Genomic DNA, 25,020 nt, shown 5'->3' with positions numbered 1-25,020 from the left:
AGATTGACCTGCGCGGTGCGTACAATCTAATCCGAATAAGAGAGGGGGATGAATGGAAGACTGCCTTTAATACCCACTCAGGGCATTATGAATATTTGGTGATGCCTTTTGGGCTCTGTAATGCCCCGGCAGTCTTCCAGGATTTCATGAATGATGTACTCAGGGAATATTTGGATAGATTCTTAGTTGTATACTTAGATGACATCCTAATCTTCTCCCATTCCCTGGAGGAACATCGGAAGCATGTACGCTTAGTCCTCCAGAAACTCAGAGACCACCGGCTTGGGGCGAAGCTGGAGAAGTGCGAATTTGAAGTTCAGCAAATCGCATTTCTAGGATATATTATCTCCCCAGAAGGTTTCCAAATGGAGGGTTCCAAGGTACAGGCAGTCCTGGATTGGGTGCAGCCCACTAGTTTGAAGGCGCTTTAGCGTTTCCTGGGCTTTGCGAATTTTTATAGACGATTTATCGCTGGATTTTCGTCTATAGTGGCGCCCTTGGTGGCACTCACTAAGAAAGGGGCGGATGTTGCTCACTGGTCTTTTGCCCGTCTCAAAAGGGCATTTGTATCGGCCAAGGTGCTGCGACACCCAGATCCAGAGCGTCCTTTTGTGGTGGAGGTGGATGCCTCTGAGATGGGTATTGGGGCAGTGCTCTCTCAGATGGGAGTGTCTGATAATCGCCTTCATCCCTGTGCTTACTTTTCCCGTAAATTTTCGCCTGCCGAGATGAATTATGACGTGGGTAACCGGGAATTGTTGGCTATTAAGGATGCACTCGAGGAGTGGAGACACTGGCTTGAGGGGGCTAAGTTTGTGGTCTCAATTCTCACCGACCATAAGAATCTGGCATATTTAGAGTCAGCGAAGCGTCTCAATGCCAGGCAGGCACGATGGGCTTTGTTTTTTGCTCGCTTTAATTTTTTGATAACATATCGCCCTGGGTCAAAAAACATCAAGGCTGATGCGCTCTCGCGGAGTTTTGCTCCAATCCAGGAGACCACCGAGGAGCCGTTGCCCATTGTGTCCCCATCATGTATTAAAGTGGGCATTACCCAGGACCTCTTATCATTAGTCCTTAGAGCACAGGAGCAGGCTCCTCCAGACCTTCCGGTAGGTCTTTTGTTTGTGCCTCCTAGGTTAAGACAGCGAGTGTTCCTGGAATTCCATGCCAAGAAGTCGGCAGGTCACCCGGGTATTGCCAGAACTCGGGAGTTGCTATCTAGGGCGGTGTGGTGGCCCTCGGTGGCTAAGGATGTGGATCAGTGGGTTCGGGCATGTGACATCTGTGCCCGAAATAAGACTCCTAGAGGGGTTCCTGTTGGCCCATTACATCCACTCTCTATCCCATCTAAGCCATGGACCCACATTTCAATGGATTTTGTGGTGGACTTGCCCAAATCCTCGGGGATGACAGCCATCTGGGTTGTCGTTGACAGGATTTCGAAGATGGCGCACTTCGTTCCACTGGTTGGGCTGCCATCGGCCAGACGCCTGTCTGAATTATTTATGCTGCATGTTGTGCGTCTCCACGGGTTGCCACTTGATGTGGTCTCTGACCGCGGATCCCAGTTTGTGGCCAAATTCTGGAGGGCATTTTGTTCCGATCTCCAGATTTCTGTCAGCTTGTCGTCAGGCTACCATCCGCAGTCTAATGGGCAGACTGAAAGGGTGAACCAGTCCTTGGAGCAGTTCCTCAGGTGTTATGTCTCCAAGTGTCAGACTGACTGGGTTGCTCATCTGTCCATGGCGGAGTTTGCCTATAACAATGCGGCTCACTCTGCTACAGGGATCTCTCCCTTCCTTTGTGTGTATGGGCATCATCCTAAGGCCAATTCTTTTGACCCCCTGGACTCCACGCCTGGTGGTTCCTCTGTGGTTTCGGTCCTTAGAGGTATTTGGAGGAAAGTGAAGAAAGCCCTTGTGTCTGTGTCATTAGTGACCAAAAGGGTTTTTGATAAGCGGAAAAGACCCTGCAGCTTCAAATTAGGAGACTTCGTCTGGTTGTCTACCAAGAATTTGAAGTTGAGACAGCCATCTCATAAGTTAGGCCCCCGGTTCATCGGCCCTTATAAGATCACCAGGGTTATCAATCCGGTGGCATTTCAGTTAGATCTGCCCCGTTCTTTGGGTATCAATAAAACATTTCATTGTTCCCTTTTAAAACCGGCGATTAGTAATCCTTCTTCCAGTGGAAGACCTTCCCCTCTTCTGATACGTGGCCAGAGGGAGTTTGTTGTTGAAAGGATTCTTGACTCCAAGATGGTTCGGGGTCGGCTGTCATTTTTGGTGCACTGGAAGGGGTATGGCCCGGAGGAGCGGTCGTGGGTGCGCAGTTGTGATCTTCATGCCCCCAGACTGATACGCTCTTTCTTCTCGCAGTTCCCCGATAAACCCGGTGGTAGGGGTTCTTTGACCCCTCGTCAGAGGGGGGGTACTGTTAGGGTCTCCTGCCCTGTGCTGCCACGTCGTCATGGCAACCGGGAGACAAGTGCTAGCGGAGTAACCTGAGCGCAGCTGATACTCCGGTTCGGGTCTTTTGCTGTGCAGTGGTTACAGGCTCTGTGCACGGCAGGGGATCCGGTGCTGGTTTTTGTGCTCACAGTCTGTGAGGTCTGAGTGGGGCGTGGACAGCACCTGCTATATAAGGCCTCTTCTCAGGTTAAGCAGATGCTGCTGAATCTTTGTTGGTTAGTCAGTTCCTGAAAGTTAGCCAGTACTGTGTAGCTTTGTATTTGTTGTTGCTTACTGCAAATAGGCCTGGGGATTTGGTACTACACTCTGCCAATCCAGACCTAGCAGTAAGACTGGAGTCAGTCGTTTAACTTGCTGGGGTTCTTTTGCTACTCTGTGAACTTAGCAAGTTTGCGGCTGTATTCTCAGACTTGCCTGCCTAAATCCTGTCTCACTGTGCAAGGTGTTCAGGTGTCAGTTTAGTGGCAGTAAGCTGAACCTGTGCACTGCAAGTGAGGATTAGGATTGTGGGGACTCTCCTTGTGTCTATCATTCCATCTCTGACCAAGGAGTTTACTGCCACACCCGTTGGTAACCCTTTAGGGTTTTGCTGTTGCCCTTAGCAACAGCATTTCGGGTTCTCTACGTATTAAAACACAACATCTTGCTTTTTCCATCTGAGCATTACTAATACTAGGGAGACACCCAGTTTCTTAGCCTCTGGGCTTCTCTGTTCACTTTGTGTTTATTTTGTTACCCTATCACCTTCTGTGTACGTAATGTCATATTCCCCAGTCTGTCTGTGAGTTCATTTGTTTTGCATCCCTATCCGTTCAGACACCAGTACATTCCTGCAGGCACTGGTGTGCATAACAGTTCAAACACCAGTACATTCCTGCAGGCACTGGTGTGCATAACAGTTTAGACACCAGTACATTCCTGCAGGCACTGGTGTGCATAACAGACGGCCTTGCGTTTAGTCGCTAAAATCTTCTTGCTGGTGGCAGTGTCATGTTTAAAGTAATCCAAAAGTCACGGATGGCAATTCTCGGAATGGTATATCTGGCGGGTGGTCGTGACAGGCTCTGACACAATACATACTGTAAATCTGCCACCTCCCTGCCTGGGTCCTCTTCTCAAGCTCAACTCTCCCTGGTACCCACAGTGATCGCTGTGTATGTTAGATGCGATGCGCATACACACACAAACGTGATAACATCGTTTTTTATCACCCAACACTTTTATAGAATAGATATTCTTATGCTGGTTACGTTCTACATCAATGTCGTAGAACCATTTCTTTACACTTATCTACACTGGGGCCATCTTGGGAGACCCTTTCTCCTTGGTTGCACATTAAGTTAATACTCCTATACGTCGGACTTAATCTCTATTTTCATAAAATTAGACTGTGTTGTATTCAGTATAGCTCCTTGGAAAAAAGTTTTCTGCATTTTATTTACTGGGCAAACCATGCCCATTGCAGGCAAACAATGCCCACTAGTTGTGATCACATGCATTTATATTTTATTGTAAGCTGTCTCGCTGGGTGTCATCCAATTCCTCACAGGTTGCCATGCCTGACAGTGTGATTTCTATATTAATTCATTGTAGACAATTTTCTTTGGCACAATAGGCCTAATTTCCATTGTAACAGTTCCAAGTGCTTTGGCTGCTTCCAGTACCTACAGTATAAGTACACGTATAATTAAAGGAGCTCTTCAGGAGGGGAGTGATACTGAGGCTTGCGGCCCCCCAGAGATTCTCGGGTAACTTTAATAATCAGTCTAAGCTTATATGTGTATAGATGACAGGTGCACTTTAATTGAAGAATAAAATTTCTCTGCCAGCCTTTCATAAATAAAACACATTTCTGGGCTTAGCCTTTAATTAGTAAACTGCAGACAATTATGTGAAAATATTGTCATCGTCACAGTAATCGTAGAGGCATCCCTTGACAGTTATTATGAATTTACAATGGAAAAGGAGGATGTTGAAAATATGGAAATTGTTTAGCTTCCACACATCCCACCAAATAAAATGCAGGACATATTTAAGGTAACTGAAGAAACTCTCCTGTATTGAGGTGGGCTCCCAGGTGCACTGCTTTAGTTCCCTTTTTATCTACCTATAATAATAGTGTATATTTCCCTAATTCAGACTGATGATGCGTCCAAATCCAGTGGATAACTAGAAAGTAGGGATGGCCATCGACCAGCAATGTTTCTAAATAATTGATGGTTCATGACCGATGTTGAATATTTTCACCACCGATGGTGTGTAACCAGATGGTTATACACCATTGATGGTAGCTGCTTACCGGATTTTGTTTATTTTTTATTGATATTTGCAATGTTTCTATTGCTGAACAGGGCTGCTAGGATGTCAGCCAGCAGCCCTGCACAACCACCGGCACTAACACTCTGTGTAAGAGCTGGAATGGGATGTCCCTCCTCTTTCAAATGCTGAGCTGTCATTCAAAGATCATCCCCGCCCCCAGCTCTCACACAGAATCACTGCCAGCAACTGAGCATGTGCATTAACAACAATGGTAAAACCATTGCTGTCAATGCACAGAAAAGTTATTTACCATCGATGGGTTGCACCACCATCGGCATCGATAGTCACAATAGTTGGAGGTAACACCTTTGGCCATCCCTACTAGAAAGAGATTTCTATGTTTTTCCTTATTTGGAACCTGAAAGGTAATGAGTGGTCGATTTATGGCTATGCAAACCTTAGGTCACATGGGTATCCCAATTTTTAATTTTTAAGATGAATAGAGCCTTCATTTTTGGAGACTAAAAATGCATACAGTTTTAAATACATTGTATTAGAGAAATGAATGCCTCTGTGAATATAAAACAGTGGCAGTGGTTAGGGAGAGAAAATAATGGGTGTCCCTGGAAACGGATCCCCACTGTTCTATCAGGCTCAGGGTAGGTCATACTTACCAACTCTCTCAGGGAGACCCTCTGAATGAGTATTAGTCTCCCTGACTCCCCGAAGAGTCTAGCAATCTCCCTGATTGTACCTTACCCACATTACAGTATGTAGCTGTTATGTACTTGGGGAAAATAAAACAGAGATTTTGTACATACATTCAAAGGAATCAATAGTGCCATTTCCCTGCATTGGTTATAAGGCACAATGGGACAGATGTATTAACCTGGAGAAGGCATAAGGAAGTGATAAACCAGTGATATGTGCAAGGTGATAAACACACCAGCCAATCAGCTCCAATATGTACATTAACAGTTATGAGCTGATTGGCTAGTGCCTTTATCACCTTGCACTTATCACTGGTTTATCACTTCCTTATGCCTTCTCCAGGTTAATACATCTGCCTCAATGATCTCTATGGCTACATGCAATTACAATAAGGTTTATCATGGCCACTCATATGGAACCAGATGTAAGTAGAACATATTATATGAGCAAGCCTTGAAAAGTATCTACGTCTTTCATCGACAAGTAGATACTACTAAGAAACAATGCAACAATGCTCAGGCAGGGCATAAAAGTCCACTTTAATACAGCACTCATACTGTATGTGTTGCTTTCACAATGCTTTTTCACATGTAGCCAGGTATGGAGTGGGGAATTCAAAATAAATGATATTTTCCCATAAAAAGGATTTACTGGTTCAAACTAAATGGTAGCAGATGTGAGTGCTGAATTATGATAATAAAAGGCTTTTTTAAAGGCATATTATAGCAGAGAGCCCAAAACTGCTGAATTCACTTGGTGGGGAATGAACTCTAATCCAACATTTCAGCAGGTTGGACAGTGCTCTGCACTACCTGCCAAGGACTGTTGTAGTGCCTAGTTCAGACTGGATTGCTGCAGCGGCAGTGATCGCAGTCTGGGCCCTTTGGGGAGTGCGCTCGCTCACCCCAGGAGGCCCAGTGAGGTGATAAAAGCATCTCAGGGCTGTGATCGCCTCTGCCTGACTGACAAGCAGAGTCGGTCACGGGGTGGGAGGGGGCGTGCCAATGGTGTTAGAACGCCGTTGGGTGGGGTGCGGTCCAAACAATGCAGGCGTGTCCGGACCGTTGTGGGAGCGGGCCGCGATGGCTGTGTGACGTCACACGCAGTCGTTGCGACCCGGGACACAGTGCAGCTATGCTGTACAGGCAGGGAGCTACTCGGCAGATATAAAAGTATTACCGCCGTGTGATGCTTTTGCATCCGTGCAGGAGGGCGCAGGGCCTGACATGCAGGGTGGACTAGCCCTGTGCTGGGCTTCTCTCCGCATGTCAGAGAACCTGATCGTGGATGTGCTACCTATAGCACATCTACGATGAGATCTAAATCACTCCCCAATGTCAATACCTAGGCTTGATTGAGGTCATTTGGGTTATCGAGCAGACAAGAAGATGTGCCTAAAAACTTCACTGAATTATTTTATTTCAAAACACTTGATTCTGTATTGCAGATACACATACAGAAGCTCTAACAATGGTGTGGTGTTTTATTGTGTTTATTGTCTTGTATATTCAGCTTTAATGGGGTTTAAAAATAGGGTCACTGTGTCATATGGAGAAAGCAAAGATAATACACATTAATGTTAGCAGGATGGTTGTCTGTGGGAGGTTGAATAGTTGTCGGTAATCGGTATGCCGGCTGTCGGGATCCCGGCGCCAGTATGCTGAGCGCTGGGATCCCAACAGCCGGCATATCAAATGCCTCCCGTCTGTCTGCCCCTCACCTTTAGAATGTAAGCTCTCACGAGCAGGGCCCCGGCCCCCTCCCCTCATGTGCTTTTCCTTTTCTTACTTAGACTGTCTACTACTCCATACCCCTACAATGGCAGCTAACCCTCGGTCTCTGCCTTCCTGCTGCTTATTATAGTGTCATGTCAGTTGATGCAGAAATGTTTACATACCATGTACCAGTCCTACACTGTGTCTTGTACTGTAAATCACTGTTTTCTTCATTTGCTCATTTGTTTATGTACTTTGTTAGGCGCTGCGGAACCCTTGTGGCATCATATAAATAAAGGATAATAATAATAATGGTCAATTATTCATGTGTAATATAAATTCCATAAAATTGCAAAACCTATACAATATATATATATATATATATATATATATATATATATATATACACATCCAAACGACGTGGCACTCCTGGTGACTTGAATAACAGAACTCGCAGACAAGCAATGTAAATAATTTAGTTATTTACATTGCTTGTCTGCGAGTTCTGTTATTCAAGTCACCAGGAGTGCCACGTCGTTTGGATGTGTATGTGATTCTTTACAGAGGCACCCGGTGCAGCAAATCCCTCAATGGAGAGCCGGATCCCATGGACTGTATATATATATATATATATATATATATATATACAAACGGTATACAGTATATATGAGTTAGTTTTTAATTACCAACCTTCTGTATAGTTTGTAAGCCTAAACACTGCATTGATCTGTGGGAGTGCGCATGATGGCCCTCATTCCGAGTCGTTCGCTCGGTATATTTCATCGCATCGCAGTGAAATTCCGCTTAGTACGCATGCGCAATATTCGCACTGCGACTGCGCCAAGTAATTTAACAATGAAGATAGTAGTTTTACTCACGGCTTTTTCTTCGCTCCGGCGATCGTAATGTGATTGACAGGAAATGGGTGTTACTGGGCGGAAACACGGCGTTTCAGGGGCGTGTGGTTAAAAACGCTACCGTTTCCGGAAAAAACGCAGGAGTGGCCGGAGAAACGGAGGAGTGTCTGGGCGAACGCTGGGTGTGTTTATGACGTCAAACCAGGAATGACAAGCACTGAACTGATCGCAGATGCCGAGTAAGTCTGAAGCTACTCTGAAACTGCTAAGTAGTTTGTAATCGCAATATTGCGAATACATCGGTCGCAATTTTAAGAAGCTAAGATTCACTCCCAGTAGGCGGCGGCTTAGCGTGTGTAACTCTGCTAAAATCGCCTTGCGAGCGATCAACTCGGAATGAGGGCCCATGTGTTTATTCTTGTAGTATATCAGAAACATATGCAGAGTGAAATTAATGAACTGTAAACAGCATGTAGGTATATTTACTAACAATTCGTTTTTGGTCGATTTTGGTCGATTTGTCTTTTTTTTTCAAAGTGTCCAAATCGGGAATTTATGAAAGTCTTATTTCGGCAGTGATGTTGATATTCGTATTTTTGTAGAAGTCAAAGTTGTGAATTACGATTGAATACACCATCGGTCAAATTCAGCTGTTTAGGTATAGAACACGGTCATTTACTATAAAAATGTCAGCCGGGATTCGTGAAACCCTGCCGTGAAAAAATTACAAGTCGTAAAAAAGCACGCCAAAAAAATAGAACTGCTTTTGTAAAGCGTATTTTGATAGTCATGCAGGGATCCATGAGATCCGTGCATGCATATCTGTGGGCAAGGGTTTGTTAACATTAGAAGTGTTTTGAAAAATTGGCGTGGGGTCCCCCCTCCTATGAATAACCAGCCTCGGGCTCTTTGAGCCGGTCCTAGTTGCTTAAATGGGGGGGGGGGGTGAATTGACAGGGGTCCCCCCATATTTTAAGAACCAGCACTTGGCTCTGCGCCTGGTCCTGGTGCAAAAAATACGGGGGACAAAAGACGTAGGGGTCCCCCGTATTTTTAACACCAGCACCGGGCTCCACTAGTCAGAGAGATAATGCCAAAGCCGGGGGACACTTTTATATTGGTCCCTGCGGCCCTGGCATTAAATCACCAACTGGTAACCCCTGGCCGGGGTACCCTTGAGGAGTGGGGACCCCTTAAATCAAGGGTCCCCCCCCCCTCCAGCAATCCAAGGGCCAGGGGTGAAGCCCGAGGCTGTCCCCCCCATCCAAGGGTGGCGGATGGGGGGCTGATAGCCTTTGAGTAAAAATAAGAATATTGTTTTTTGTAGCAGTACTACAAGTCCCAGCAAGCCTCCCCCGCAAGCTGGTACTTGAAGAACCAGCATGCGGGGGGAAAACGGTCCCGCTGATACCTGTAGTTCTACTGCAAAAAAATACCCAAATAAAAACAAAACACACACACCGTGATAGTACAACTTTATTACATACATGCACACCTACATACATACATACTTACCTATGTTGACACGAAGCAGTCGGTCCTCTTCTCCAGTAGAATCCACGGGGTACCTGTAAATAAACATTATACTTACTAAAAAACCAGGGTAGATCGGTCCTCTTCTTTACATTTGTAATCCAGGGACTTGGTAAAATAAAACGCATTTCCCGAACCACGCACTGAAAGGGGATCCATATTTACACATGGATCCCCTTTCCCCATCTGGCGGGACCCCCCCCTGACTGCTGTCAAAGAGGGTTCCTTCAACCAATCAGGGAGCGCCACGTATTGGCGCTCTCCTGATTGGCAGCGCTGGGCTGGACTGTCAGTGATGCGGCAGCGCAGAGATAAGAATGTAGATGATCTCTGCTCCATTATAAGCAATGGTGTGAACTTAGCGGTTTGCGGGAGGCCGCGAGGTTAAGTGGGGGCACTGTTGTGGTTGCCTACACTAATGCACCCTCTCTCCTATCATACTCCCACCTATACTACGCAGTCTAGTGCATGCTCTCTCCTATCATACTCCCACATATACTACGCACTCTAGTGCACCCCCTCTCCTACCATTCTCCCACCTATACTACAAACTCTAGTTCACAACTTTTCTAGTCTCCACTCTGAGACACACCTGTCTCAGCTGTGCCCTCTTCCAGTTATACCCCTTTCAGACCGCCCCCTATGAACACAGGTTATTGGCACATGAGCGCACATAACTCATGTTCAGGTGCAGTCTGAAAGGTGCAAGGGTTGAGCGGCCTGGTATTTCAACCCTGGTCGCTCACTGTGCGGTGTGAACGGGAGCCGAGTTGATGCGACTTGTTTCCCGTTCACTGTCTGTGTATGGGCTTTGCTTGGAGATCATGTGAAATCCAAGCACCGCCCCCACCGTATCACCGATGACATCACCAACCCGGCAATATGGCAGGTTGCAGACAGCGGCAGTGGGGCACCTAAGGTGGGTCACACACTGGGAGCTCCCGTGTCATGCTCCTGTTTGCGACCCACCTCAGGCGGTCTGAAAGGGGTATTAGACTGTAATCTCTCTTGTGCCCTACGTTTTCATGTCTTATCTATTTCATCTTATATGTTCTTGTTCTATGCATGCCATTTTCCCCCACTGTTCTGGGCCATAGTGGTGCCTTACAAATCAATGAAGCACATGGGAGCCATCACCCTGGCATTGAATTGGTTAATAGAAATGGAAATAATGTCTCTTCTTGGGAGCAGGAGTGAAGCTGACAGCCAGACATAGCAGATCAGCACGCCTAGAGAATTAGTGATAGACAAGAAAGCAGCTTTTAGACAGCAGGGGATCTCCCTGTCAGAGGAAATAACAGCACTGTCTCCGCTAAGACCTCAGTTCTCTGCAGTCTACTATTATTACCATTTTATAGCATTGGAAACAACCGTAACCTGTAGTGTTCTGTTCCATAATAACTTCGGGTTGCACTTTTGCTTATTTAAAACACGTTAAGAGTACAGAATTTGAAATCATATATACACATACTGTACTGTAATTACTAAATGTCTTTACATCTCCCATTATAGGGCCTGAATCATAGTAGTATACTAATGCTGCTACAGATCCGTTTTTTGACTCAAAGTATGTGCGGAAATATGCCAATGTAGCAGCCGCCGGCAGTGGCAAATGCCGGATTTCTAGAGGGGGGTTTCCAAATGCAATCCACAATCTCCCACTCGGTGGAACATTGGAGGAAATATGGGAGTCTGGGGGAGCGGTAGAAGAACCCAATAACGACCCTGGACTTTAATGCAAACAATGGTCTTTTTATATACTGTTTAGAATACAGTATTAATATTTAACACTCTGGATTGTCTATAGCAGGCATTCCCAACCACGGTCCTCAATGCACACTAACAGTGCAGGTTTTAGTGATATCCAGGCTTCAGCACAGGTCACTTAATTAGTAGGTCAGTTATTTTGATTTAACCATCTGTGCTGCAGCCTGGATATCATTAAAATCTGCACTGTTGGTGTGCCTTGAGGACCGTGGTTGGGAATGCCTGGTCTATAACAGTGCCGCTTCTTGCGGCGGGCGAGCCGTGCAACCGCACGGGGCGCCCGCCGCGGCACTTCCTGAGCACTTTCAAACCCCCCTCCCCTCTCCTCCCGAGTGCCCAGCTCGGGGGGCGGGATTTCGCGGAATGACGCGTTTGCGTCGTGACGTCACGGCGCAATCGCGTCATTCCGCGAAACCCCGCCCCCCGAGCTGGGCACTCGGGAGGAGGGAGAAGGGGGAGCCAAGACGGCCAGCGCTGCGCAGACGAGGGAGAGGCGGCTGAAGAGCGGGAAGAACCGCTTCAAATGTAAGTCAGCCCCTCTCCCTCTCTCTCTCTCCTTCCCCCCCACCACCACCTGCCGTACTGTGTAAAATGGGGACACTTGTCTGCCGGAATGTGTAAAATAAGGACGCTTGTCTGCCGGAATGTGTAAAATGGGGACACCTGTCTGCCGGAATGTGTAAAATGGGGACACTTGTCTGCCGGAATGTGTAAAATAGGGACATTTGTCTGCCGGAATGTGTAAAATGGGGACACCTGTCTGCCGGAATGTGTAAAATGGGGGCACGTGCCTGCCGCAATGTGTAAAATGGGGACACTTGCCTACCGTGCTGTGTAAAATGGGGACACTTGCCTGCTGTGCTGTGTAAAATGAGGTCGCGTGCCTGCTGTAATGTGTAAAATGAGGACGTTTTTTTTTTATCGTGTGGTGGCCGTGATGATGAGATCAGATGAGGCCACACCCATCTTAACAAAGCCACGCCCATTTTAACGAGGTAACGCCCCCTTGCCGGGAGCACACGCGCCTTCGGCGCGTGCATACTTTTCCTCTTTATATCTATGGGGGAGGGGGGGCGCATTTTTAAATCTCGCACTGGGAGCCAAATTGGCTAGAAAAGGCCCTGGTCTATAGTATAGGCTATATCAAACATATTTAAATCATATAAAGATAAGTAGTCAGGTAAAGGGTTAAACATACCATAATAAATAAATAAATAAATAAATGCACAAACATAATATAACCAGTACTGCACATTATAAGCACACATTCTCCCACCTCATGGTAAGGCTCCTGTCTCTTCTTCCTGGTAGCTACTCTCTGGTCCATTGGACTGATTGAGGACTCAGTTCCACACACACAGCAAACATGGTCGAAGAAGCTACTACCACTGGGTATGTGCAGCAGCTCTGCTCTGTCCCATAAACTGTATAATGTGGCGGCAGTTCTTGTACTCGTATTACATACCATTGCTATTGTTGTCAGAATTTTAACCACTTGCCAAGAGGAGGAGGGTTTCCAGGCAACCGGAAACCCCCCTGTGTTTGCCTATGGCCGGGATTTGTATAGAGATACCCACCGGAGCCTTCGCAGCTGCCCGCAATTGCATACACGTTCGCAGCATTGATGCAGATCTGGGAAACATAAACTCTGTGAATGAGTCTATGATCACTCAGTATGGACAACGCAACTGACACGCCAGAGATGTGTTTTCTGTATACAGGATCATTATTGCAGTTCAGTTGCACATTGCGACAGTAATGCATGCGCAAACCACAATAAACGCTCAATTGCGAAAACATCCGCACAGTGATCCAGGCCCATAGTCTTGGCTTTAAAGATTCACTCTTTGTTTGTTTATATATTATTATTACCATTATTATTTTCAAATATTAAATTGTTGTTGTTGTGTAGGTTTGCTGGATGAGGGCATGGTATGCTTGGGCAGGGCATGTGGCGTAATTTCAGTTGGATATGTTAACAAGTATGGTATTAGTTCTAAACTGTGCCCCTTGTATTCAGTACTGTACATCATATTATTATAATTTCCTGGAACGTGGTTACTTACAACATTTGACGTCCTAGTGGTGACCTGCACCACAGGGTCATGTAGTGGGGAAGACAGGAAAGTCATCCGGAGTGGAACCATTGAAGTCTATGCAGGAAATGGGAACCATCCAGCGCTTTCCTTACCTTTATGGTAAATCTTGGCTGGTATAGTAGTTTGAGTGACTGTGATCTATTGTCAGGAACATATGAGTGCACAATGTTAGCATGTGTGTTAGGAACCTGTTCAAAGTCTGATCTCATATGTCTTCCTGACACTTACTGTACTTGGCAGAAAGACTGTGGGCCAGATGCATCATCGCTTAGAAAGTGATAAAATGGAGAGTGAAAAAGTACCAGCCAATCAGCTCCTAACTGCCATTTCTCTAACGTCCTAAGTGGATGCTGGGGACTCCGTAAGGACCATGGGGATTAGCGGCTCCGCAGGAGACTGGGCACAACTATAAAGAAAGCTTTTAGACTACTGGGGGTAAATTTACTAAGATTCGTATTTTCCAGATTCAGGTCAAAGTTCAATCACGAATGACATCGAAAGTGTAAAACTGCAACTTTTTGAATTGATTACGACTAATTTACTAAGCTGTCGTATTCGGGTTTTTCTTTTGTTCCGATGTCGATGTCATTCGTGGTTTTTTTTCTATTTTTACGGCAGTGATTAGCAAAACACTGCCGACTTTTTTTACAATCAATCTCGGCCGGATCTGTGTGATCCGTGCTGGGGTTTATTTATTTTTTTTTTTTAATTAAACACTGTAAAATAATAAAAAAAAATGCGTGGGGTCCCCCCTCCTAAGCATAACCAGCCTCGGGCTCTTTGAGCCGATCCTGGTTGCAAAAATATGGGTAAAAAAATGACAGGGGTTCCCCCATATTTAAGCAACCAGCATCGGGCTCTGCGCCTGGTCCTGGTCCCAAAAATACGGGGAACAAAAAGAGTAGGGGTCCCCCGTATTTTTAAAACCAGCACCGGGCTCCACTAGCTGGACAGATAATGCCACAGCCGGGGGTCACTTTTATATAGTGCCCTGCGGCCGTGGCATCAAAAATCCAACTAGTCACCCCTGGCCGGGGTACCCTGGGGGAGTGGGGACCCCTTCAATCAAGGGGTCCCCCCCCCCAGCCACCCAAGGGCCAGGGGTGAAGCCCGAGGCTGTCCCCCCCCATCCAATGGGCTGCGGATGGGGGGGCTGATAGCCTTTGTTGTAAAAGAAAAGATATTGTTTTTAGTAGCAGTACTACAAGTCCCAGCAAGCCTCCCCCGCATGCTGGTACTTGGAGAACCACAAGTACCAGCATGCGGCGGAAAAACTGGCCCGCTGGTACCTGTAGTACTACTACTAAAAAAATACCCAAAAAAAGACAAGACACACACACCGTGAAAGTATAATTTTATTACATACATACACACATACATACATACTTACCTTAAGTTCCCACGCAGGTCGGTCCTCTTCTCCAGTAGAATCCAAGGGGTACCTGTTGAAGAAATTATACTCACGAGATCCAGGGGTCCAGGCTCCTCGGGAAATCCAGGGGTAATCCACGTACTTGAAAAAAATAACAAAACGGTGTCCCGACCACGAACTGAAAGGGGACCCATGTTTGCACATGGGTCACCTTTCCACGAATGCCAGAAACCCACTCTGACTTCTGTCTAAGTGGGTTTCTTCAGCCAATCAGGGAGCGCCACGTTGTAGCACTCTCCTGATCAGCTGTGTGCTCCTGTCCTCACTGACAGGCAGCACACGGCAGTGTTACAATGTAGCGCCTATGCGCTACATTGTAACCAATGATGGGAACTTTCTGCTCAGCGGTGACGTCACTTTAGGTCAACCGCAGGGCAGAAAGTTCCCATCATTGGTTACAATGTAGCGCATAGGCGCTACATTGTAACACTGCCGTGTGCTGCCTGTCAGTGAGGACAGGAGCACACAGCTGATCAGGAGAGTGCTACAACGTGGCGCTCCCTGATTGGCTGAAGAAACCCACTTAGACAGAAGTCAGAGTGGGTTTCTGGCATTCGTGGAAAGGTGACCCATGTGCAAACATGGGTCCCCTTTCAGTTCGTGGTCGGGACACCGTTTTGTTATTTTTTTCAAGTACGTGGATTACCCCTGGATTTCCCGAGGAGCCTGGACCCCTGGATCTCGTGAGTATAATTTCTTCAACAGGTACCCCTTGGATTCTACTGGAGAAGAGGACCGACCTGCGTGGGAACTTAAGGTAAGTATGTATGTATGTGTGTATGTATGTAATAAAATTATACTTTCACGGTGTGTGTGTCTTGTCTTTTTTTGGGTATTTTTTTAGTAGTAGTACTACAGGTACCAGTGGGCCAGTTTTTCCGCCGCATGCTGGTACTTGTGGTTCTCCAAGTACCAGCATGCGGGGGAGGCTTGCTGGGACTTGTAGTACTGCTACTAAAAACAATATCTTTTCTTTTACAACAAAGGCTATCAGCCCCCCCATCCGCAGCCCATTGGATGGGGGGGGGACAGCCTCGGGCTTCACCCCTGGCCCTTGGGTGGCTGGGGGGGGGGACCCCTTGATTGAAGGGGTCCCCACTCCCCCAGGGTACCCCGGCCAGGGGTGACTAGTTGGATTTTTGATGCCACGGCCGCAGGGCACAATATATCAAAGTGACCCCCGGCTGTGGCATTATCTGTCCAGCTAGTGGAGCCCGGTGCTGGTTTTAAAAATACGGGGGACCCCTACTCTTTTTGTCCCCCCGTATTTTTGGGACCAGGACCAGGCGCAGAGCCCGATGCTGGTTGCTTAAATATGGGGGAACCCCTGTCATTTTTTTACCCATATTTTTGCAACCAGGATCGGCTCAAAGAGCCCGAGGCTGGTTATGCTTAGGAGGGGGGACCCCACGCAATTTTTTTAGAAAAAATAAGCACTTTCCCACCCCTTCCCACTGATATACATGCACGGATCTCATGGATCCGTGCATGCCTATCTAATCACGGGGGGGAAAAAAAGGTCTGTTTTTTTTTAGCACTTTTTTACGAGTTGTAATTTTTCACGGCAGTGTTTGTTTTTTTTTTGCTTTGCACTTCTTAGTAAATGACCGAGATTCATACTTAAACAGCCGCGTTTTGACCGATGGTGTATTCATTCGTAATTTTTTACTTGGACTTGCAAAAAATTACGAATGCCCTCATCTCTGCCGTGATTAGTGTTTAGTAAATTACCGAGATGACACTTTGATGAAAAAACGGCATCTCGGTCAAAATCGGGAGCTTAGTAAATTTCCCCCCTGGTGTGCACTGGCTCCTCCCACTAAGACCCTCCTCCAGACTTCAGTTAGATTCTTGTGCCCGGCTGAGCTGGATGCACACTAGGGGCTCTCCTGAGCACCTAGAAAGAAAGTATATTTAGGTTTTTTATTTTACAGTGAGATCTGCTGGCAACAGACTCACTGCAGCGAGGGACTAAGGGGAGAAGAAGCGAACCTACCTAACAGGTGGTAATTTGGGCTTCTTAGGCTACTGGACACCATTAGCTCCAGAGGGATCGACCGCAGGACCCGACCTTGGTGTTCGTTCCCGGAGCCGCGCCGCCGTCCCCCTTACAGAGCCAGAAGCAACGAAGACATACAGCCAGTTCCCAGGAGCAAAAGTCCTCCCCCGCTTCCTCTAAGTCCACAGCATGACGCTGGGGCTTCACAGGCGGAGCCAGGTACGGTGGGGGCCCGTCTCAAAAACTTCAGCAATCAGTGGGCTCGCTCACGGGTGGATCCCTGGATCCTTCAAGTAGTATCTCAGGGGTACAAGCTGGAATTTGAGACGTCTCCCCCCCCGCCGTTTCCTCAAATCTGCCTTGCCAACCACTCCCTCAGACAGGGAGGCAGTGTTACAGGCAATTCACAAGCTGTATTCACAACAAGTGATAGTAAAGGTGCCCCTACTTCAACAAGGAAGGGGTTACTATTCCACAATGTTTGTGGTACCGAAACCGGACGGTTCGGTGAGACCCATTTTAAATTTGAAATCTTTGAACGCATATATAAAAAATTCAAGTTCAAGATGGAATCGCTCAGGGCGGTTATTGCAAGCCTGGACGAGGGGGATTACATGGTATCACTGGACATCAAGGATGCTTACCTACATGTCCCCATTTACCATCCTCACCAGGAGTACCTCAGATTTGTGGTACAAGATTGTCATTACCAATTCCAGACGTTGCCGTTCGGTCTATCCACGGCTCCGAGGGTCTTTACCAAGGTAATGGCCGAAATGATGATACTCCTTCGAAAGAAGGGAGTTTTAATTATCCCGTACTTGGACGATCTCCTGATAAAGGCGAGGTCAAGAGAGCAGTTGTTGGTCGGGGTAGCACTATCTCGGGAAGTGCTACAACAGCACGGCTGGATTCTAAACATTCCAAAGTCACAGCTGGTCCCTACGACACGTCTGCTGTTCCTAGGGATGGTTCTGGACACAGAACAGAGAAAAGTGTTTCTCCCGGAGGAGAAGGCCAAGGAGCTGTCATCTCTAGTCAGAGGCCTCCTAAAGCCAAAACAGGTGTCGGTGCATCACTGCACGCGGATCCTGGGAAAAATGGTAGCTTCCTTAGAAGCGATTCCATTCGGCAGGTTTCATGCAAGAACCTTTCAGTGGGACCTATTGGACAAGTGGTCCGGATCGCATCTTCAGATGCATCGTCTGATAACCCTGTCTCCGAGGACAAGGGTGTCGCTGCTGTGGTGGCTGCAGAGTGCTCATCTTCAAGAGGGCCGCAGATTCGGCATACAGGACTGGGTCCTGGTGACCACGGATGCCAGTCTTCGAGGCTGGGGAGCAGTCACACAGGGAAGAAACTTCCAAGGACTATGGTCAAGTCAGGAGACTTCCCTGCACATAAATATTCTGGAACTGAGGGCCATTTACAATGCCCTAAGTCAGGCAAAACCCCTGCTTCAAAACCAGACGGTACTGATCCAGTCAGACAACATCACGGCGGTCGCCCATGTAAATCGACAGGGCGGCACGAGAAGCAGGACGGCAATGGCAGAAGCCACAAGGATTCTCCGATGGGCGGAAAATCACGTGTTAGCACTGTCAGCAGTGTTCATTCCGGGAGTGGACAACTGGGAAGCAGACTTCCTCAGCAGGCACGACCTCCACCCGGGAGAGTGGGGACTTCATCCAGAAGTCTTTCAAATGATTGTAAACCGGTGGGAAAAGCCACAGGTGGACATGATGGCGTACCGCCTAAACAAAAAGCTAGAAAAATATTGCGCCAGGTCGAGAGACCCGCAGGCGATAGCTGTGGACGCTCTAGTAACACCGTGGGTGTACCGATCGGTTTATGTGTTCCCTCCTCTTCCTCTCATACCAAAGGTACTGAGGATAATAAGGAGAGAGGAGTAAGAACTATATTCATTGTTCCGGATTGGCCAAGAAGAGCTTGGTACCCGGAACTTCAAGAAAGGATGTCAGAGGACCCATGGCCTCTACCGCTCAGACAAGACCTGCTGCAGCAGGGGCCCTGTCTGTTCCAAGACTTACCGCGGCTGCGTTTGACGGCATGGCGGTTGAACACCGGATCCTGAAGGAAAAGGGCATTCCGGAGGAAGTCATTCCTACGCTGATTAAAGCTAGGAAAGAAGTAACCGCAAACCATTATCACCGCATATGGCGAAAATATGTTGCGTGGTGTGCGGCCAGGAAGGCCCCAACGGAGGAATTTCAGCTGGGCCGTTTCCTGCACTTCCTACAGTCAGGGGTGACTATGGGCCTTAAACTGGGTTCCATTAAGGTCCAGATTTCGGCTCTATCGATTTTCTTCCAGAGAGAACTGGCTTCACTACCTGAAGTTCAGACTTTTGTTAAGGGAGTGCTGCATATTCAGCCCCCTTTTGTGCCTCCAGTGGCACCTTGGGATCTCAACGTGGTGTTGGATTTCCTAAAGTCACATTGGTTTGAGCCACTGAAAACCGTGGATTTGAAATATCTCACGGGGAAAGTGGTCATGTTGTTGGCCTTGGCTTCGGCCAGGCGTGTATCAGAATTGGCGGCTTTGTCATGTAAAAGCCCTTATCTGATTTTCCATATGGCTAGGGCAGAATTGAGGACTCGTCCCCAGTTTCTCCCCAAAGTGGTATCAGCTTTTCATCTGAACCAACCTATCGTGGTGCCTGCGGCTACAAATGACTTGGAGGCTTCCAAGTTATTGGATGTAGTCAGGGCCCTAAAAATCTATGTTTCCAGGACAGCTGGAGTCAGAAAGACTGACTCGCTCTTTATCCTGTATGCGCCCAACAAGTTGGGTGCACCTGCTTCAAAGCAGACTATTGCTCGCTGGATCTGTAGTACGATTCAGCTTGCACATTCTGCGGCTGGACTGCCGCATCCTAAATCAGTAAAAGCCCATTCCACGAGGAAGGTGGGCTCTTCTTGGGCGGCTGCCCGAGGGGTCTCGGCTCTTCAACTTTGCCGAGCAGCTACTTGGTCGGGGTCAAACACGTTTGCTAAATTCTACAAGTTTGACACCCTGGCTGAGGAGGACCTTGAGTTTGCTCATTCGGTGCTGCAGAGTCATCCGCACTCTCCCGCCCGTTTGCGAGCTTTGGTATAATCCCCATGGTCCTTACGGAGTCCCCAGCATCCACTTAGGACGTTAGAGAAAATAAGAATTTACTCACCGGTAATTCTATTTCTCATAGTCCGTAGTGGATGCTGGGCGCCCATCCCAAGTGCGGATTGTCTGCAATACTTGTATATAGTTATTGCCTAACTAAAGGGTTATTGTTGAGCCATCTGTTGAGAGGCTCAGTTGTTATCATACTGTTAACTGGGTATTGTATCACGAGTTATACGGTGTGATTGGTGTGGCTGGTATGAGTCTTACCCGGGATTCAAAATCCTTCCTTATTGTGTCAGCTCTTCCGGGCACAGTATCCTAACTGAAGTCTGGAGGAGGGTCATAGTGGGAGGAGCCAGTGCACACCAGTAGTCTAAAAGCTTTCTTTATAGCTGTGCCCAGTCTCCTGCGGAGCCGCTAATCCCCATGGTCCTTACGGAGTCCCCAGCATCCACTACGGACTATGAGAAATAGAATTACCGGTGAGTAAATTTTATTTTTTTGAAACACAGCCTGTAACATGGCAGTTAGGACCTGATTGGCTGGTACTTACTATTTCTCCATTTTATCACTCTCCCAGCGATGATGCATCTAGCCCTATGTCTGTTGCCCTGTCACAATGGAGGATGTATTGGCACCTTCTCACCTTATCCAGCAATTGGCACAGTGTAAATAGTGAAGACAATAAACATTTTATACATTGAACATAGTATTCACAAAATCTGTTAAATGTCCTGACAAAACTCTGTTCTCCACATTGTCAAAGTCAAGAAATTCTATATAGAATGTGTCAAACACACATGTTGGTATAGTGTACTTTGCACTGATGTGGACACAGGCTGGAATATTTTTGGAGGATTGCATTGCATTATTTAGGCATTATTTAGACATTTACAGTGTTGACACTGGAATGTTGATAGTTATGATGTTGACATTAAACATGTTGACACCTGCAGAATGTCAACAAGTTCACAATGTCAGCATGTGGAATGCCGACATTCTACATGGACTGGAGGATTAGGCTGCAGGAGGGAAGAGTCAGTGTTAGGCACTAGGGAGAGGGTTAGAGTTAGGCTGCAGGAGGTGAGGTTAGTATTAGTCACTAGGCGTAGCGAACTGCTGCAGAATGAGCCGGAAGTTATCATGACATCACCACTGGACCTGGAAGTCACTGCTGGAGCCACCAGTGCAGGTAAGTAACGGCTAGACCATCAAAAACATATTTTCAACACTTCAATCATGTCGACATTTCATCTGTGTTGACATGATGAATGTCGACAAAATATACCACACCAATCTTTAGGGTAATAGGCTGATACTATAACCTGGGTACCAGTTATCAATGGGTATAATGTGATGACAGCAAACTGATATACACACTGTAGGCAGTAAGGGAGTAGAGATGGTGAGAACTGGGGGAGGGGGGGTGCACATACTTTTGTTCCTATTTAGTTTTTAATGCAGGAGTTGGTGAGTTGTTTCTGGTATATTGGCGATGGTTGTTTTAAGTTCTGTTACTTATTACCTCTTCTCCCACGGGTTCCCAGAAGGGGTCTACTACGATATGCCGGCGCTCGGAATCCCAGCGCCCAGCATACCGGCACCGGGATCCCGACCGCCGGCATGCCGGCAGCGGGGCAAGCGCAAAAGAGCCCCTCTAGGGCTTACTGCGCTCGCCGCGGTCACTGTGGCGCGTTATGCGCCCCACACTATTTATTCTCCCTACAGGTGTATTGTGGACACCCCAAGAGGGAAAACAGTTGTCGGTATGCCGGCTGTCGGGATTCCGGCTTCGGTATGCTGAGCACCAGGATCCCGACAGCCGGCATATCAAATGCCTCCCCCCAGAAGGGTAGATGACCCTTCCGCATCTCTCCCACTATTTAAATGGGCACGACGGAAAGCATACTGATGTAAATCGCGGGTCCATATGGTTGGGGTAGGAGCAATATGAAATGATTGTATGAGAATTGTGTCATTTTAGCCATGCCCCTTTTACATAGGCTCGCAGTTGCCAGGAGGGGCCTAATGACAACAGTCTTCTGACCCCACCCCATCAGAGGTCAGCTGCATTTTGCCTCTGTGTACTCTTCCTGAGGCAAGAAAATAAATATCGGCACGTGAGGCTGTATTGATTCCTAATAGTGGATATGCGTATTATTTTCATACACAGAAAGCTTTTTTTTTTTCAAGCAAACTAATGCTCTAGTATTTTTAGTGATGCATAGAAATGCATGCAAGCTGATTTTTGTTGCCATTTTAAGCCACTTTAAACATATTTGTTAAAAAACACATGTAACTCCAAACTGCTATTTTTTTGTAAAACGCTTTTATTGAGGCATTACAAAAGTGTTCACATCAGATTTAAAATAGAATAGGTAAAAAAAAAAAGACAAACGTGTACAATTACATACAAAGTAATACGTTGAGCCAGTATACTAAAACATGATGAAGACTTTGAGATCGATAACTGTATAGTTTTATAGGCTGAAATGTCAACTTTCTTTTTGCAAACTCTGATTTATTAAGGAGTACGATATAAAACAGAAGACAATAAAGATACAGAGCAGACTCAGGGCTGAAATGTCGACTTTTTAACAATATAAAAGGAGAGCGATGGGAGAAAAAGACAAGTATAGGCTCAGGGAGAGGGAAGAGAGGAGGGGTAGCATATTATCAAGCATCTAAAACCCACATAGTATCAGTAAAAAGGGACATATCAAACTCTGGACTTCTAAGCCTTGAACATAGGACATAGAATAGTAGACAATAAGGATGAGAGACAGGGGACAATCAATACCTCTAGGGACCTTTGCAGAGTTGAGTATGGACAAAAGAATCTTAAATCAGACAACTTGGCGCAGCAAGCAGCATGTGGTTGATTCAAAAACCTTAGAAATCTGAGATTGTACACCTTGTTCTAAATCGCAAAAGACATCTCTCTGGTCAAAATAAAGAAGGTCTAGGAGGGCAGCCTGTATCTCAAAGGAAATATGTGTGGATTTCTCGATCCATTTACAGAGAAGGATTTTTGGCTACTGAGACAATAAGTGTGAGAGTGGGAAACAAGTAATTACTTAGAATCCGCCTTCCATACGGTGATATTCGCAAACATTAGTGGTATAGAATGGAAGGGCAAATGGTTGATAAAAAGTCAAGTGATGGATCTTTGGACAGAGTCATATGTTATGAATAAAGTCTGCAGGGCAGCATTACACTTAGGATGAGTCCAATATCTTTAGAATTTTGGCATTGGAGGAGATCATATCTTGGTAATCAGTGACCTTGGGCAAATCCTTGGACCAGGTCAAACCAAGGAGGCCCAGTAAAGATATCTAATTTTAATGTATTTGATGTTAAGAAACGTAATAAGGAGGTAAATGTATCAGTAGGACAGAAGTCGTGTTGGAGACTGAAATGATTTAGATCATGGGTCTTCAACCTGTGGCCCTCCAGCTACTGTGGAACTACACATATCAGCATGCCCAACCACAGTTTTAGCATACCTTAATAGCAAAACTGTGGCAGGGCATGGTGGGATGTATAGTTTCACAGCAGCTGGAGGGCCACAGGTTGAAGACCCATGATTTAGATAGTTCAAAATGTCTAAATTGTAAACACATAAATAGTGAGAGTTGGGAAGATGAAATTTGTCCCATAGTTGTTGAAAAGAAAGTATATGGCCTCCCGGGTCAAAGACATCTGAAATAGCTGATTCCTTTGCTTTTCTATTCAAGAAACCATGCATTATGTAAAGAGGATAGAAAGTCAGGGTCCCCCCCAAAGGGGTACGTAGCAAGAGCTTGTATGATTTCTCCATAATTTTCTTTTGACCGCTAATCATGCAGCATAGGTATCTCTGAAAAAAGGGTGAGTCTCTATGTAGGGAGTAATAAGTGCTTTACTGTATATGGGTGGAGTAGCGCAGCTGGGGCATATGGGGCAAGCAAAGCCCCCTCTAGAGGAATGTTAGTGCGATATAGCAACCAATCCATAATATAGCGGAACAGGCTTGGACTGGTCCACAGGGGTACAGGGGATACCACCGGTGGGCCCCACTGCCTAGGGGGCCCACCTTCTGCTCTAAGGATCAGGTTCCAGACTGAACATTTGAATTATACATATGTTAGTTTATACTGGACTATGGTGTATTTTCTACAGTGCATTGCTGTTATTAATCTGTTATTAATCTGGTACATTATCATGCATGCAGCAGCTGAATTTACTGTATATATTTCTGAAGGGGCCCAGACATCAAACCAATGAGGTGGCAGGCCACACCCTCTCTGCAGACTGGCCACACCCCTAACATGGGCCCCTACCACTGCATTTTCCCGGTGGGCCCTACATGCCCCAGTCCGACTCTGTAGCGGAAAGAAACAGCATGCGAAAAAGCCTGGATATCAGAAAGACCCATACCACCTAAGACTTTTGTTTTTATCTGGTGGGATCAGGATTTTTTTTGCTTTTGTGAGTGCCAGATGAATATAATAAAAGTTTTAGAGCATATTAAAACATCAGCTTTTGAAATTGCTATTGGAAGCATTTATATACAATAGGCAAGTTTGGGTAAAATCACGCTTTTCATTAACGTGATGCTACTGTACCAAGCAGAGAGAGGGGTAGGTGCATCCAGTTATTTAATTCGGTCAAAATTGGGCAGAAGAATTTGTGGTAAGTATACATTTCTTCAAAAAGTATCTCTGTTGGATATGTCATTGGGTTTTTAGGAATAGATAACCTTCATAAAATCTATAAAAATAGATCACACTGAGACGTCAGGTTATCCTTGAAGTTAGGAGGTCTAGTTCCTCGAAGCAAATTAGAAAGAAGACGGCCTAATTTGTTGACAAACTTATGGAACAAGTATCAAAACTTATTAATATACAGTAGTTGTCCCCATTTGAGTAAGCACTTTATCATAGTTTGGTTTTGCCGTTCTATAAACTTGGACATTAGAAGGGGTTGACTTCATTCGCTGGTAACCATCAGTTAAAATCTGCTGAGCTACTTCCTTATGGGACTAATAGATGATCATTCATGTCTAA

The 25,020-nt window shown here is 46.3% G+C and overlaps 1 protein-coding gene across 8 annotated transcripts in view; it reads left to right on the top strand.

The window, feature by feature from the left end:
• The window catches only part of GALNT13 (polypeptide N-acetylgalactosaminyltransferase 13), a 770,323-nt gene that overhangs the window by 374,574 nt on the left and 370,729 nt on the right, over positions 1-25,020 (top strand). The window lies entirely within an intron of this gene.

Source organism: Pseudophryne corroboree, chromosome 7 (genome assembly GCF_028390025.1).
Source record: "Pseudophryne corroboree isolate aPseCor3 chromosome 7, aPseCor3.hap2, whole genome shotgun sequence".
NCBI classification, from domain to species: domain Eukaryota; kingdom Metazoa; phylum Chordata; class Amphibia; order Anura; family Myobatrachidae; genus Pseudophryne; species Pseudophryne corroboree.
Note: the sequence above shows the minus strand (reverse complement) of the source record. Positions and strands in the feature narration are given on the sequence as shown.